This window comes from Panthera onca, chromosome B2 (assembly GCF_046562875.1).
Source record: "Panthera onca isolate mPanOnc1 chromosome B2, mPanOnc1 haplotype 2, whole genome shotgun sequence".
Classification (NCBI taxonomy): domain Eukaryota; kingdom Metazoa; phylum Chordata; class Mammalia; order Carnivora; family Felidae; genus Panthera; species Panthera onca.
In genome coordinates this window covers 135,829,977-135,846,441 of record NC_138343.1, presented here as the reverse complement: position 1 = coordinate 135,846,441, position 16,465 = coordinate 135,829,977, and the positions used below count along the sequence as shown (strand labels likewise).

At 43.7% G+C, this 16,465-nt stretch overlaps 1 long non-coding RNA gene across 1 annotated transcript in view; it reads right to left on the bottom strand.

Moving 5' to 3' along the window:
- Positions 1 to 3,195: 3,195 nt before the first annotated feature.
- The window catches only part of LOC144616279 (uncharacterized), a 57,589-nt gene continuing 44,319 nt past the window's right edge, over positions 3,196 to 16,465 (bottom strand). Inside the window, exons 2-3 of the long non-coding RNA XR_013555424.2 lie at positions 4,404 to 4,532; positions 3,196 to 3,871 (exon numbers count right to left, since the gene is read on the bottom strand). This is a non-coding gene — a long non-coding RNA (uncharacterized LOC144616279). The remainder of the gene's footprint in view (positions 3,872 to 4,403; positions 4,533 to 16,465) is intronic.

Below are 16,465 nucleotides of genomic sequence, written 5' to 3'. Positions count from 1 at the left end.
ATGACCTACTGTGAAAAGATGAACTTGACCAATTGTATTCAAGCTCTCTGGAGTATGAATTTTGGAAACCTAGACTGAGCTAGTGAGGCACACGGGCAGGAAGAATGTTTTGGGGTAGACTGGAGACCACAGTAAGCAAAAGCCCTTAGCAAGTAAAGTTATGTGGGAACAGAGAAACCCAGGGTGTCAATATGAGCAAATATGGGGCACTGAGGCCCTGAGCACATGGCAGGGTCTGGCTATAGATGCATTGGTCACTAGTGAGATTGTGGACGTCATACAAATTCTCTGCTAACCCTTATCACCAGGCATCCAGGGGAGTCTCTGTTCCTTCCCATCAAGAGTGTAACTAAAACATTCATCCTGGACTGCAGGTGCCAGTTTTTGTAGCAGAAGGTGCAAAACCCAACAGTCCTGTGTGTAATGTACATACAGGTCCGGGATATTTGAAAACATATTAGTCATATGACAATGCCTGATGACTCTTTCTCCTGTCATTTAATCAACATCGATGCCCTGTAGTTGAAGTTGATAGGGATAAAGACAGTCTCTTCCAACAAATACATACATACATACATACATACATACATAAGAACTATCTTTCTTAAGATAACAAGTTCAAACAGAAGAAACTTATGGAGAAAAATCAACAAATTCAATGAAACTTTATACTTCATCTTTAGGAAGACTTAAAACCTGCCTTCCTAAATCACATGCCTCTTCTTTATATAGAAAAAGATATATATCAAGCCACAAACATCCCATGTGAAGAAATAACTATTGAAAAAAATTCTACTAGAAGGGGGCTTTCATATTTATCGAGGCGACAAAAGAAGTCACATCTGAGGAATACGATGATTTTAAATGGAAAAGCTATTCACTCTACTGAGCACAGAAAATAGCTCTCTGACCCTTCCTGCTCCCCAAAATATCCTGCCCCTTAGTTCTTCTTCTCCCCAAATACCAGTTTCTAGCCACCACCCGACTCAGTAGCCAGATAGATACACAAACTCTCATACTCCTCCTCAGAAGCAAAGTCTCAGCCAGGATTCAGAGAGTGGTAGCCCTTTCCAGTAGTTTATTTTCATCGACTACTAAAGCGTACTTCTAAGGAGAAAAGAGAACTCCACAAATTTCATCCAAGTTCAAGGAGCCAGGGCCAGAGAACAACGATTTTTAAGTACAGCACAGGATCGGTCACTAAGTTCATCAGCTGCCCAATCAGCACAAATGCCTGAATCATAGCAAAAGGGGAGATTGCCATTAAAAGCTGAAAAAGATCTCTGTAAGACATGGAGTGCAAAGGGAAGCCTCGATGCCTCAACTAGATAACAATTAGGAGAGAGGAATACTCCACACTTGAGGATATGGCCAGCCACCTTAGCAGCAAGTGGGTCCTGCCCATGTTGGCTCCTCTAATGGGCACTGGCAGCAACAACTTTGGCCAACCCTGTGGCTTCCTCAGGCCTGCAGTGAGGCTCAGCACTCGTGACAAGTTCTCCAGCACCTGCTTACTCGCCAGGCACCACAAGGAGGAAGATTTTGAAAGGGCTGCAGATTGTAGAACCGTTGATGGAGAGCAAAGCGAGAAAAATAGTACTTCATTTTGTTGCTTTCTTCCTATTTTTGCCCCAGGCTGGCTTATCCTAGGGAACTGTGGATTGCAAGGACCTCAGACTCCACCTCCAAAGTATCTCCAGCCTCCGTCCCTTCTGTTGCCTTGTCCATATCGCACTACTTAAGCCTTCTTCAGCTCTTGGATGGGCCGTGCAGGGGTGCTTGACTGGTCTCTCCCATTTCTAACCAATTGAACACAACTTCACCAGGTCACCCTCCTGACAAACGTAGTACAAACCACCCACCTCCTCCCTGCTAATCTGGGCCCAGCCTCCCCACCTCCAGTATCCTATGCCTTGGTCTCTAGTTTCTTTTGCCTCTTCCCTGTCCAGGTCAGTTATGATCCTACCACTTCATCCAGGTCCATCTCAAAGATCGCCTTCTCCATGCAGCCTTTCGTGATTGTTCAACATCGCCCTGTTCTCATCCACCTGAGTCCCCACAGCACATTGCTTACGCCTCTCCCTTCTGGCAACAAGTACTTAGGAAGCATCTCCTCTGCCAGACAAAGATGAACAGACCTGACCCGGAAGAGCTTGCATCTGGGAAGGGAGATCGATACTTCAACAGATGAATTGTATGACACCCTGGTAACTGATGCATCAGAACAGACACATACTTTTACTGGACACTTGATAACACTCTCAGATAAATGGCAAATTCAGTCTAGCCCCAGTTATCTGTGTATCTCCCGCATCTCCTACCTCCAATGACGGCAGTGGATTAGGAATGCATCTCACCCCATCCAGATTCACGACGGTCATTCACACAGTGCCTGGAAGACAGATTCTTCTTTACATTCAAACAAATTTCAACCTGAATAGAACTTCAATAGAACAGAAAGACCTGTTCATCTCCAGTCCACATCACTCTGTCATCTCCAATGGCCGAGACACCTACCTTCACCGTGCTCTCTGAGCAACAGAATAGCAGAGCTTGACCATTTATGGGCGCTGAATAGCCCCAAGTACATCCCTGTCTGGGTTTGGAAAGCTTCCTCTGCAATGTCAAAATCTATACTGGAAACTATTTTTCCCCAAGCTCCAATACCTTCAAGGTTCTTAAAATAGGGACAAGGAGTAAAAGATAAAACGTAGGAATCAAGGAACCAAACTAGATAATTACATCAGAGACAGGACACAACATAATTAATTGCACAGTTTGGGCATTAAGTTCAATGGGAAGATAATAGCATATAAAGAGCAAGTGTGAGGTCACCATAAATGTAAAGTATGCTTAAAATAGATAATAACAGAAACATAATTTCATGCCATTACTTGGCAAGTAATGTCTTTAACATCATTTTCCTCATAACTAAATTTTAGTTGATTACTGTACATTCATATATCTCTTTCATAAAGGCATTCCAGCCTTTACTGGTTTGCTAACTCCACTCTCTAAAGCAAAGATCCACGAAGGCCCTGAAACCGTATCCAATCTTTTGAACACATAAACACATCTGCATTTTGCTGAGAACACTCTGGAAACTTCATCTGATTCTTTAAGAAGCCCAAACAAGATTAAGAACTACTGAAGGAACAGGCTTATCATTGTAAATGGAATGTTTACTATGCTACCACATAATTGTTTCTGTGACATTTTAACACTGCCTAAATGATTCGTTTTCCTTTTGAAAATCAGTGCCCTTTACCAGATTAATAAAGTTTTACAACTTGTACTTTTCTTCTAAAACAAATTGGGACAGTCAGTTTCTCGTTTTTGAACATTTTCCTTGTAAAACTCCAAAGAGATCTTGATTTTCCAAACTTGAGGTCTCTCCAGCCGTGTCCACCTGTTATACAAAGCAGCTCCTAGAATTTAGAATGAGTAACACCCGGACATCACCCCCAAAGAGATCCAACTCTATCCTTTACGCCAGTAACGCTTAGTCTGTAAGGAAACGAAAGATGTACCAGTGTGTTAAATGCATGTTTGACTTAGAATATTTTCAACCTAGGATTGGTTTATTGAGACATAAACCAGGTAAGTAGAGGAAGATCTGTGCCAAGTTATCAAGTAAACAGTTGTCCAGTGAAGGCAGGGCAGACGGCTGATACGGCTGTGTTTGTAACTCCAGGTTTATTAAACTCTCCATTTCCAGTGCCTTTTCTAGGGGGGCTTCTACCCTCCAGGGAGGTGTGTAAGGAGAAACAGGAGATTTCCGGCTGTGAACGGCCAGAGCTCGGTCCCAGCACATCGAGTGAGCCATCTTCCAGGCACCACAACCGCCACAGTGGGTCTTTGTGCGCTGCTCCTTGAGACATTTAAAAGGTGTTTTGGCAGAATCCACCCTCCAAGAAGGAGCCCTGAGGCAAGACCTGGCCCAGGCCCAGCTGCTGCGAGCCGCGGGCCACCACCAACCCAACAAAAGCAGCCGGATCCCTCAGAAGCGCTTAAACAGAGGAAGCAGCCTATCCGAAGAGTCAGTGTCCTATTTATCCAGGCAGAGAAAGGATATTCATTTCAACCAGCAAGGGAAATGTTAGATTATGTAACACTGAGGCTGAAGAGAATGAGGCTGGCTTGTTTCTTTTTCCTTTTTTTTTTTTTTTTTTTTTTTTCTTTTTTTACTGGAGAGAAGTGTTGTGAAATAGTCTAGGACAACCTCCAGTTTCCAGAGTCACGGCTGCCCTCAGAAGCTTCTGTGAGCCCCGGGCTCTGGGGTTAGGGTTAGAGCTAGAGGAAGCCACAAGACAAATGGCAGGCGCAGGGCCCTCCCCCGACCCCTACCGCGGTGTCCTCCCCCAGGAGACCCTGTCGAGGCCGTAAGGAGTTTGGCCACACACCGTTCATGCGGGTGTCAGAGCAACGACGTTCGGATGATCCTGAAGCACATTTTCCACCTTCTCAAGAATGCATCCTTAGGAAGAGTCACGTTTCATGCGGACTGCCGGGAGGAACCAATTGAAGTCTACCTAAAAATTATTAAAATGGATGCTCAGGCGGGACTGGGGTTGACCAATATATCAAAAACTCCAGGAGATTGGTGGCTGGGTGGCTTGGTCGGTGGAGCGTCCCACTTCGGCTCAGGCCACGATCTCAGGGCTCGCGAGCTCGAGCCCCTCATCAGGCTTGCTGCTGTCCCTGCAGAGCCTGCTCCGGATCCTCTGTCCGCTACTCTCTGCCCCTCCCGTGCTTGCACACGCTCACCCTCTCTCTCAATAAACAAACAAACCAACAAACATGGAGAGGAGCAGCTGGTGAGGGAAAGGGGCGCTTGTTTAAGTAAGAAGTAAGAATACGAGTGCAAGCAGGGTCTCAGCCAGGGGTGGGTGCAGAGAGCCCGAGGCACATGGAGCTCAGTGCTACGAGTGAAGGCTCCGAGCCAGGACCCCAACGGGCTCAGGCGGTTGGCAGAGCTCCAGCAGGGACAGGACAGGTGAGGGGGTGGCACAACAGGCCCGGGAGCCTCAGGTCTCAGGCTGGGAAGTCCTTCCTCCCAGAGACAAGGGCATACGGCCAAGACTGGGTCCACAGACGAGCAAGGCAAACCCAGTCACTTGGACGGGATTGTCGAGCTTATCCTGGACACCAGTTCATTTTTTTCATGTAGTAATTCTTTACTGAGTACCTGCAAAGTTCCAGGTGTTGGGGACATAGTAGCAAACAAAAGAGACAAAAATCCCTGACCCCGTGAAGTTGATATTCTAGTGCAGAAAGTGGAGGAATAAACAATAAGCAATAAATACAATATACAGAGAAAGCCAAACGGGGACAAGGACAGAGGCAAAGTAAAGCCTGGAAGGAGACACGTACAAGGGCAAGGGTTGAACTTTAAAAAAAAAAAATTTTTTTTAATGTTTATTTACTTTTGAGAGAGAGAGAAAGAGAGACAGAGCGTGAGGGGGTTGGGGCAGAGAGAGAGGGAGACACAGAATCTATCTGAAGCAGGGTCCAGGCTCCAAGCTGTCAGCACAGAGACCGACACAGGGCTCAAACCCGCAAACCCACAAGATCATGACCTGAGCCGAAGGCAGAAGCTTAACCGACTAAGCCACCCAGGCAAGGGTTGAACTTTTGAGGAGGGTGATCCGACAGGGCGACATGAGATGACATCGAACAAACACCTGAAGACAGTGAGGACGCAAGCAGCTGTCTGGGGGAGGAGCATTCTGGGCACGCGGCAGCCCCAAACAGCAGCCAGTGCCAAGATAGTATTGTCCTGGGCACACCCAGGAACAGGAAAGCAGTGAGAGTGGCTGAATTAACTCCACAAGGGAGAGGAAGGAGGGGAAGGGAGGGGAGGGGAAAAATGAAGGAGCACCAAGTTGGGTAGGACCTCTCAGGCCATCCAATGAGGGATAGACTTTTACTCAGAGTACAATGGAAAACCACTGGGGGCTTCTGAGCAGGACTGACATCATCTGACTCATGTTCTAGAAGTCTCGCTACCACGGATTAATATAGGGGCGCCTGTGTGGCTCAGCTGGCTCATCAGGCTCTTGGTTTCTGCTCAGGTCATGATCTCATGGTTCATGGGCTCAAGCCCCACGTCAGGCTCCATGCTCATAGCACAGGGCTTGCTTGGGATTCTCTTTCTCCCTCTCTCTCTGCCCCTCCCCCTCTTGCACTCTTGCTCTCTCTCAAATAAATAAACTTAAAAAAAAACTGATCAGTATAGACTGGAGTGTGGGTGGGGAGGTGGGAGAGGCAGGGATCAATGAGGAAGCCACGGCCACAATTCAGGTGACAACCGACGTTGCTCACATCAGGAGTTATGTTTTCAGTGTACTTGAAAGGTAGAGCCAACGTATTCACTTATATATGTGATGTTCCAGTAGTGAGAGAAAGAGGCGAGGGGAAGCGAGGCTCCCAGGATGCTGGCCTCCAGAATCTTGGCACGGAGCTATCATTTGCCGAGATAGGAAGACCCCAGCTGGTAAAGATCTGGGGGAAGACAGGGTTCCAGAGTCCAGTTTTAGGCAGGTTAAATCTGAGATGCCAATTTAGAAAGCAAAATGGATATGGCAGTCTGTCAACTGAAGGTCAAGGGAAAGGGATTGGATGGAAATATAAATTTGGAAGCCATTGGTATATATGGTATTTAAAATTTTGGCGACTATGATTCCAGATTGGTGGCCCTGAACGTGGGAATCACTTTTCTTCCGGTCAGCCTCTTAGAGACCCTGCCCTCCCTATTCTCAGGTTGTCTATGCCCCTGTGATCTGGCTTCACTGGGGTTTGCTTGCCCTGCTCCTGGCTCTTACCTCCCACTTTACCCCAAACACATTTACCTTTTCTGAGTCCCATTCTCTCAGAGAGCTCTTCTTTGGGTATAACAGACTAACAGATAGAAACTAAATTAATGGGTCTAGATGTCTATAAATTGCCTTTCCAAGCTAACATGAGTTCTTTTAAATAGGGGACTTCTAGGCCACATCAAGGGAAGGAAGCAGTTCACATTTGGGACGTGTGGCATCTTTTAAATTGCATGGGACAAGACAGACTGAAGGCGTTGCCTTTAATGTACAAAATATACATACAATCCATGTTCAAAAAACAGTCTTTCCACATTTGGATCAGGACCTTTATTTTTTAAGTAGACTTCACATGCCCAGCGCAGAGCCCAACATGGGACTTTAACTCATGAACCTGAGATCAAGACCTCAGCTGAGACCAAGAGTCGAACACTTCACCGACTGAGCCACCCAGGTGCTCCTCCATTACAGTTTCAATAAAGGCCACCAATATTATTTGATGCATCATTTTCACCGTATCCTAAGTGCTCCAAGAGGTCAACTGAACTTTTGAAAGTTCAAGAAGAGCCAGATAGCACAGGAGCAGTGCCAGAAGAGGAGGTCTGTTCAGAGCTAGGTAAAATCCACAAGTGTATGTTGGCCCAGACAGGTACCTGGTGCAAGGCGAAGACCTCCGGCCTGGAGACACTTCTGAGAGGTGGTTTTCTATTGGTCATCAGTAGTTCTCAATCCTGGCTGTCAACTGAGGAGTCTTTACAAATGTCTGTGCCTAGGGTGCCTCACTGACTCAGTCGTAAGCATCTGACTTTGGCTCAGGTCATGATCTCAAGTTCATGAGTGCGAGTCCCACATTGGGTGAAGCATGAGTCCCACTTTGCATGAGCCCTGCTTCTCTCTTTCTCTCTATCTCTCCCTTGCTCACTTGCACCCTCTCTCTCTCTCTCTCTAAAACACACACACACATACACACACACACACACACACACACACACAACCACAAACACACACAAATGTCTGTGCCTAAATCACACCCTAAGACATTCTGATTTCAGGGGAGAGACCTGAGCATCATTTTTTTAATCTCCAAGTGATTCTAATGTGCAGTGAGAGTTAAGAAGGACAGATCTTTCCTCTCCATTTCTATAAATCTGTCCTATTCAAGCCTATTCATGAACCTCACACACGTATAATCCAACCAGGCCACAACAGAGCCAGTTCCCCAATTTACCATTTCTATATGCTTACTCTTGCTTCTTTCATTACATTTGCCTTAACATTTTTAATTGTTTGTTTTTGAAAGAGAAGGAGAGACAGCGTGCAAGTGGGGGAGGGGCAGAGAGAGAGGGAGACAGAGAATCCAAAGCAGGCTCCAGGCTCTGAGCCATCAGCACAGAGCCTGAGGCGGGGCTCGAACTCAAGAGCCATGAGATCATGACCTGAGCTGAAGTCGGACGCTTAATCAACTGAGCCACCCAGGAGCCCCCATTTGCTTTAACATTTTACACTGATTTGTTAACAGGTTTAACATGGCTTAGAGTACCACTTGAGAGAATAAGTGAATGTTCATTTGTGAAAAAGAATAACTCCCAAGAAACAGTTGCAGCATCTGAGAAAATAAAACTAAAACAATACAATATTCCAAATGTACACCAAGCCCTCCTCCCTTTGGAAACCCTGCTGCAGAAATTACTGTGTGCACCCCATTCCCAGAGTGGTTCTGTTGTTGACAGTGTGGGTAAAGGAATAAACAAAACAAAGCAAAAAAGCCGCGCTCATTTCAAGCCACCAAGAGACACAGGCCAAAAGAAAAATAAAATCAATCAACCTTTGCCAAGTGGAAAAGAACAAAACCAGCAGGGACTGAAGTTCTATATCCAGCTTTTAAAAGCATCTTTCAAACAATAGAGAACAAATACAGGGTAATAATTAAAAAGATTTACAAACAATGCGACAGAACAATGCAAAATGAGTCAATACCACTGGGCCTGTGTTTACCCTCGAAAGAAAAACTGGACACCCTGAGCTTCATTAATGGAATGTTCTCTTTGCACAGTAACCCTCACTCAGAGAACCACTGGGCTGTCAATAACAGTCTCTATCTTACCTTAAGGAAAGTTTTTGGAAACATTGTCGGCAAGCACTTGAGTGTCCATTTTACAAAGAGAGAGATAAAGACAGGAAAAGGTCAACTACTCTGAGGGATAAGGTGGCAGCCAGGCCGTCTCTGGCACAGCTAAGAGTAAGCGCCTGTCTCTGTTTGTTGGTGTCTCACTACCCAGAAAATGCCCATCCATTCTCTCAAGTACAGTTTTACATCTACAGCCTAACCCAAATTCTCCTTCCTTCATAAGAACTGTCTTGTATTCTGCCTTTGTCTTTCTTTCTCCATGCTCGGCCTCCATTTCCAAATTGCCTTCCATGATTCCAACTCTGTTATAATTAGCTCTAAGGGACTATAGAAAACTCTTTTCACTGCTAGGATTTTGGTGACTATCTGTGTCTTGAGATAAGCAGCCATCTGCTAGGATTTGGTAGTGTTGTTTATTGGATGACGGATTCTCTAGTGAGGCAGCTTACTTGAGTGGTAAGGGGTAGATGGAGAGGGTACAGATAAGGCATCTCCAGAATGCCTTCCCACAAGGAATGCTAAATTCAGTGTGCGAGGATGCCAAAGCAGGGAAGGGCATGGTGCCCATGCGTTGGCCCTGTTAATTAGCACCATTTCTGAAGATAATTATGACAAGACCACACGGGGAGAGCATGATGTTTCAAGTGGAGTAGACCAGTAAGTAAACAGGAGTATTGAAGTGTATTTCCTGGGCGGTTGCGAGAAATCTTCTAAAAGATGGACAGGAGGATGCTGAGGGCTTCAGTTCTTTGGAGCAACCAGAAGGAAGAGCCCAGGCCGAATTGCATCACCACACCCTGATCACTACCAAATCATCCTGAGTTTTCTCAACTTGTTTCAATACTTGTTCATAAAATAAGAACTTTAATTACATTCTCAGCTCAAAGGAGATACAGGGTTGACACCTCCCATATCTCTATTCAGTAAGAACCACTGCCCTTGCAAGACCAAGCAGGACCAAGCAGGAGGACCCTGGCCACTCTGCAGGGAGGGCACTGGGAAAAATGCTCGAGAGGCAGGCTGCCTTCTTCCTGGTTCCTCCTGTCTACCCACCCATACTGGCCTTCCTGTTTCTCCTGCTCACTTTGCTTTTGCCACCCAGCTCTTGGACTTACATCAGTCCTACTTCAATCCTTGCTTCCCTTGCATTCTGATCTTTGTGATAGTTCTAACACTCTTGCTTTGCTCCCTTTCTCTCAAATACAGAGTCTTAGAACCTTGACTCTACTCCCTAACTCATTGCCACCTCCACCTGTACCCTGGGATCCCAGGGGAGGCAGCTCTCTGCTGCCCCCACCTGGTCCATGGCAGCATCCACAGATGGTAATCTGACAAACTAGCCCTTAAATCCAACGCAGCTTCACCTGATTTCTGGCAACAACTCGAGTGTTGCTAATTTTGTTTCACTGTAGCCTGACTTAATGTGTGGGTTCCAAAAAATTCTTCATTTTTAATAGCCAAGCTATGCTTGTGGGTAAGGAGTTATGCGAATGGGTAAATGAGCTACTTTAAGGAAAGCATTTTATTTTTTAAGGTAAGTGCAGAAGAACAGTGGTAGTGTGGCAAGCATTCTGAAAGGTCCAGCCTAAAATGACAGCTTTTTAAAAAGTCACTAGGACACACTATATAAATCTAGAGTTATTCCAAAAAGCAGCCATTTATGTAACATTAATTTATTTCTACGGGAACCCTCTTGCGCTGTTGGTGGGAATGCAAACTGGTGCAGCCGCTCTGGAAAACAGTCTGGAGGTTCCTCAAAAAATTAAAAATAGAACTACCCTATGATGCAGCAATAGCACAACTAGGAATTTACCCAAGGGATACAGGAGAGCTGATGCATAGGGGCACATGTACCCCAATGTTTATAGCAGCGCTTTCAACAATAGCCAAATTATGGAAAGAGCCCAAATGTCCATCAACTGATGAATGGATAAAGAAGATGTGGTTTATATATACAATGGAATACTACTTGGAAATGAGAAAGAATGAAATCATGCCTTTTGCAGCAACATGGATGGAATTGGAAGGTACTATGCTGAGTAAAATAAATCAGTAAGAGAAGGACAGATATTACATGTTTTCACTCATGTGGATCTTGAGAAACTTAACAGAAGTCCATGGGGGAAGAGAAGGAGAAAAAAATAGTTACAAACAGAGAGGGAGGGAGGCAAACCACAAGAGACTCGTAAATACAGAGAACAAACTGAGGGTGGATGGCAGGAGAGGGGAAAGTGGGTGATGGGCATCGAGGAGGGCACTTGTTGGGATGAGCACTGGGTGTTGTATGTAAGCCAATTTGACAATAAATTATATTTTTTTAAAAGTAGCAGAAGCAACCAATTAAAGTATCATTATAAGAGTTACAGAAGAAAAAATAATTTATTTCTTGCCTTCTATTCCAAATTTCCTAGAGTAGTAATAATAAAGGAGGTGGGAGGAAGAAAGCAGAGGGGGAAGAAACACTTGGTTTTTGAAGCAATTCAGAAACTTGTTACAATAAATTCCAGTACCTGAAGCCACTAACTTCATCATCAAAATATGATCATGAATTTGGGCACAAAGAATATGTTTAGAATTTTTCAAAATAAATATAGGTTTACCTGACAAAAGATCTGATAATAATTTAATAAAAGCTCAATAAAAAGAGGTAAACACTCTTCACATGAAAAGTAGGGTATATATACTTAACTAACCTTTAAAATTGAAGAAATCAAAGGTTCTATTCAAACTGTTTTGAAGGCAATGAAAAAGATGCTTCGGACCAAAATCTAGGGGTCACAAAAGAAACTGACTTAAATGAAGTTTTATATAAAATATAATATATACAATACATGTAATTATAATGATATCTATTTAGATAAGTATATAGATATATATTATGTATATGATATATAATAGTATAAAACAGTCTATAATACACATAATATATCATATAAATTATATAATATTATACATATAATTTTATATATGTTACATAGAATAATATATTACATTACGTGTTATATTGTGTATCACGATATATTACAGTAAAACCTTGGTTTGTGGGCATAATTCATTCTGGAAAGATGCTTATAATCCAAAGCGCTTGTATATCAAAGTGAATTTCAAGAACCATTGACTCAGTTGTGATCATGTGACATTTGGTGTTACATACCACTTGCATTGCAAGACATCGCTTGTTTATCAAATTAAAATTTATTAGAAATGTTTGCTTGTCTTGCAGAACACTCACAGAACAAGTTACTCACAATCCAAGGTTTTATTGTATATATAAAATAATTATATGTAATATAATATATATTTACATATAATAGTATATGATTATAGATATAATTACACAGATATAGTTATATATATATATATTATATATATGTGTGTGTGTGGTTTAATAATCATTTTAAGAAATAGGAAATTAGCAAAGTAAATCCAAAAAATAGGAAAAATTAGAACCCAAAGCTAACAACATCTATTGAGAGGATCATGTGGTTTTTACCCTTTCTTTTATTAAGGCGATGTATACATTGGTTGATTTGTGGATACTGAACCAGCCCTGCAGCCCAGGAATAAATCTTACTTGACCATACTGAATAATCCTTTTAATGTATTGTTGGATTCGGTTTGCTAATATCTTGTTGAGAATTTTTGCAGTGAACAAATGGGCAAAAGACATGAACAGACACTTTTCAAAAGAAGACATCCAGATGACTAACAGACACATGAAAAGATGCTCAACATCACTCATCATCAGGGAAATACAAATCAAAACCACCATGAGATACCACCTCACACCTGTCCAAATGGCTAAAATTAACAACTCAGGCAACAACAGATGTTGGCAAGGATGTGGAAAAAAGGGGAACCCTTTTGCACTGCTGGTGGGAATGGAAACTGGTACAGCCACTCTGGAATACAGTACAGAGTTTCCTCAAAAAACTAAAAATAGAACTACCCTACAACCCAGCAATTGCACTACTAGGCATTTATCCATGGGATACAGGGGTGCTGTTTTGAAGGGACACATGCACCCCCATGTTTATAGCAGCACTATCAACAAGAGCCAAAGTATGGAAAGAGCCCAAATGTCCACCGATGGATGAATGGATAAAGAAGATGTGGCATACACACACACACACACACACACACACACACACACACACACACACACAATGGAGTATTACTTGGCAATCAAAAAGAATGAAATTTTGCCATTTGCAACTACGTGGATGGAACTGGACATTTGCAACTACGTGGATGGAACTGGAGGGTATTATGCTAAGTGAAATTATTCGGTCAGAGAAAGACAAAAATCATATGACTTCACTCATATGAAGACTTTAAGAGACAAAACAGATGAACATAAGGGAAGGGAAACAAAAATAATATAAAAACAGGGAAAGGGACAAAACAGAAGAGACTCATAAATATGGAGAACAAACTGAGGGTTGCTGGAGGGGTTGTGGGAGGGGGGATGGGCTAAATGGGTCAGGGGCACTAAGGAATCTACTCCTGAAATCACTGTTGCACTAGATGCTAACTAATTTGGATGTAAATTTTAAAAAATAAAAAATAAAATTAAAAAAAAAAGTAAAAATAGAAATACCCTGCAACCCAGCAATTGCACAACTAGGTATTTATCCAAAGGACACAAAAATGCTGATTCAAAGGGGCACATGCCCCCCAATGTTTATAGCAGCATTATCAACAATAGCCAAATTATGGAAAGAGCCCAAATGTCCATCAACTAACATAAGGATAAGGATAAAGAAGATGTGGTGCACACACACACACACACACACACACACACACACATACAAACAATGGAATATTACTCAGTGATCAAAAAGAATGAAATCTTGCCATTTGCAACAATGCGGATGGAACTAGAGTGTATTACACTAAGCAAAATAATTCAGTCAGAGAAACATAAATATCATATGATTTCACTCACATGTGGAATTTAAGAAACAAAACATATGATCATAGGTGAAGGGAAAGAAAAAGAAGATAAAAAGAGAGAGGGAGGCAAACTATAAGAAACTCTTAATTACAGAGAACAAACTGAGGGTTGCTGGAGGGGTGTTGGGTTGGGATTGGGCTAAATGGGTGATGGGCATTAAGGAGGACACTTGTTGGGATAAGCACTGGGAGTTATATGTAAGTGATGAATCATCAAATTCTACTCCTGAAATCATTATTACACTATATGTTAACTAACTTGGATTTAAATAAAATTTAAAAATTAGAAAAAAAAAAACAAAAAAAATAGAATAATCTGAAAGCAGTTTCTTTGAAAAGGCCAATAAAATAAACTTAAAAACCCAACAGAGACAGGGGGCGCCTGGGTGGCGCAGTCGGTTAAGCGTCCGACTTCAGCCAGGTCACGATCTCACGGTCCGTGAGTTCGAGCCCCGCATCAGGCTCTGGGCTGATGGCTCAGAGCCTGGAGCCTGTTTCAGATTCTGTGTCTCCCTCTCTCTCTGCCCCTCCCCCGTTCATGCTCTGTCTCTCTCTGTCCCAAAAATAAATAAACGTTAAAAAAAAAACCCAACAGAGACAGAGGAACATGGTGGCATAGGAGGACGCTGGGCTCACCGCGTCCTGCTGATCACTTAGATTCCACCCACATCTGCCTAATTTACCCAGAAAACCACCAGAAGACTAGCAGAATGGACTCTCCAGAGCCAAGCATAGACGAGAGGCCCACAGAAGAGGGTAGGAAGGGCGGAGAGGCGGTGTGCGCTACACGGACTGGCAGGAGGGAACCAGCGTGGCGGAGGGGCAGCAAGCCCACCCTGCAAGGCAGAACCCCCGAGTCTGGCTTGCAAAAGTGGAGGGGCCGGAAGGAGTGTGTTGACAGCCAGTGGGACTTAACATCTGGAATGTTATAAGTCAACAGCTCTGCTTGGAGAGCGGGAGGGCTAAAGGACAACGGGAATGAGAGTTGTTGAGGCCCGGAGGACAGAGCTCAGCTTGGCAGGGAACAAAGGTGCTGGGAAGCGCCATCTCCCTCGCCCATCCCCCAGCCAAAATCCCAAAGGGAACCAGTTCCCGTCACAAACTTGCTTGCACCGCGCAAACACCCAACGTTGTGCTTCTGTGGATCCATCCTTCCGACGGGTCTGCCTGCCTCCCTCCTGGTGCCTCAGGGCCCCTACTGAAGCGGACCACTGAAGGCAAAGTGAGCTGAGCCTGCCCCTCCCGCCCCTGTGCACCTTGCAGATCCACCCCGGCTAATACCCCAGATCCCATCGAAGTAGTACCACAAGACTGGCAGTGTGCAAGTAGCACAGACAGAGGCCACACCACTCCACAGTGAGTCCTGCCCCTGGGAGAGGAGAAGATAAGGTACACACCAGTCTGACTATGGCCCCAGCGGTGGGCTGGGGGCAGACATCGGGTCTGACTGCGGCCCCGCCCACCAACGCAAGTCGCTCCAGAAAGCACAGGGGAAGAGCCCTGCAGTTCCACGCCACCCCAGGGACTATTCAAAATGATGAAACGGCAGAATTCTCCTCAAAAGAAACTCCAGGAAGTAGCAGCAGCTAACGAACTGATCAAAAACGATTTAAGCAATATAGCAGAAAATGAATTTAAAATAATAGTCATAAAACTAATCGCTGGGCTTGAAAAAAGTATAGAGGACAGAAGAGAATCTATTACTACAGAGATCAAGGGACTAAGAAATAGTCATGAGGAGCTAAAAAATGCTATAAATGAGTTGCAAAATAAAATGGAGGTGACCACAGTTCGGATTGAAGAGGCAGAGGAGAGAATAGGTGAATTAGAAGATAAAACTATGGAAAAAGAGGAAGCTGAGAAAAAGGGAGATAAAAAAATCCAGGAGTATGAGGGGAGAATTAGAGAACTAAGTGACATAATTAAACAATATAATATACGCATAATTGGGATTCCAGAGGAGGAAGAGAGAGGGAAAGGTGCTGAAGGTGTACTTGAAGAAATCATAGCTGAGAACTTCCCTGAACTGGGAAAGGAAAAAGGCATTGAAATCAAAGAGGCACAGAGAACTCCCTTCAGACGTAACTTGAATTGATCTTCTGCACAACATATCATAGTGAAACTGGCAAAATACAAGGATAAAGAGAGAATTCTGAAAGCAGCTAGGGATAAACATGCTCTAACATATAAAGGGAGACCAATAAGACTCGTGTTGGATCTGTCTACTGAAACTTGGCAGGCCAGAAAGGAATGGCAGGAAATCTTCAATGTGATGAACAGAAAAAATATGCAGCCAAGAATCCTTTATACAGCAAGTCTGTCATTTAGAATAGAAGGAGAGATAAAGGTCTTCCCCAAAAAACAAAAACTGAAGGAATTCATCACCACTAAACCAGCCCTACAAGAGATCCTAAGGAGGATCCTGTGAGACAAGGTACCAGAGACATCACTACAAGCATGAAACCTACAGACATCACAATGACTCTAAACCCATATCTTTCAATAATAACACTGAATGTAAATGGACTAAATGCTCCAACCAAAAGACACAGGGTATCAGAATGGA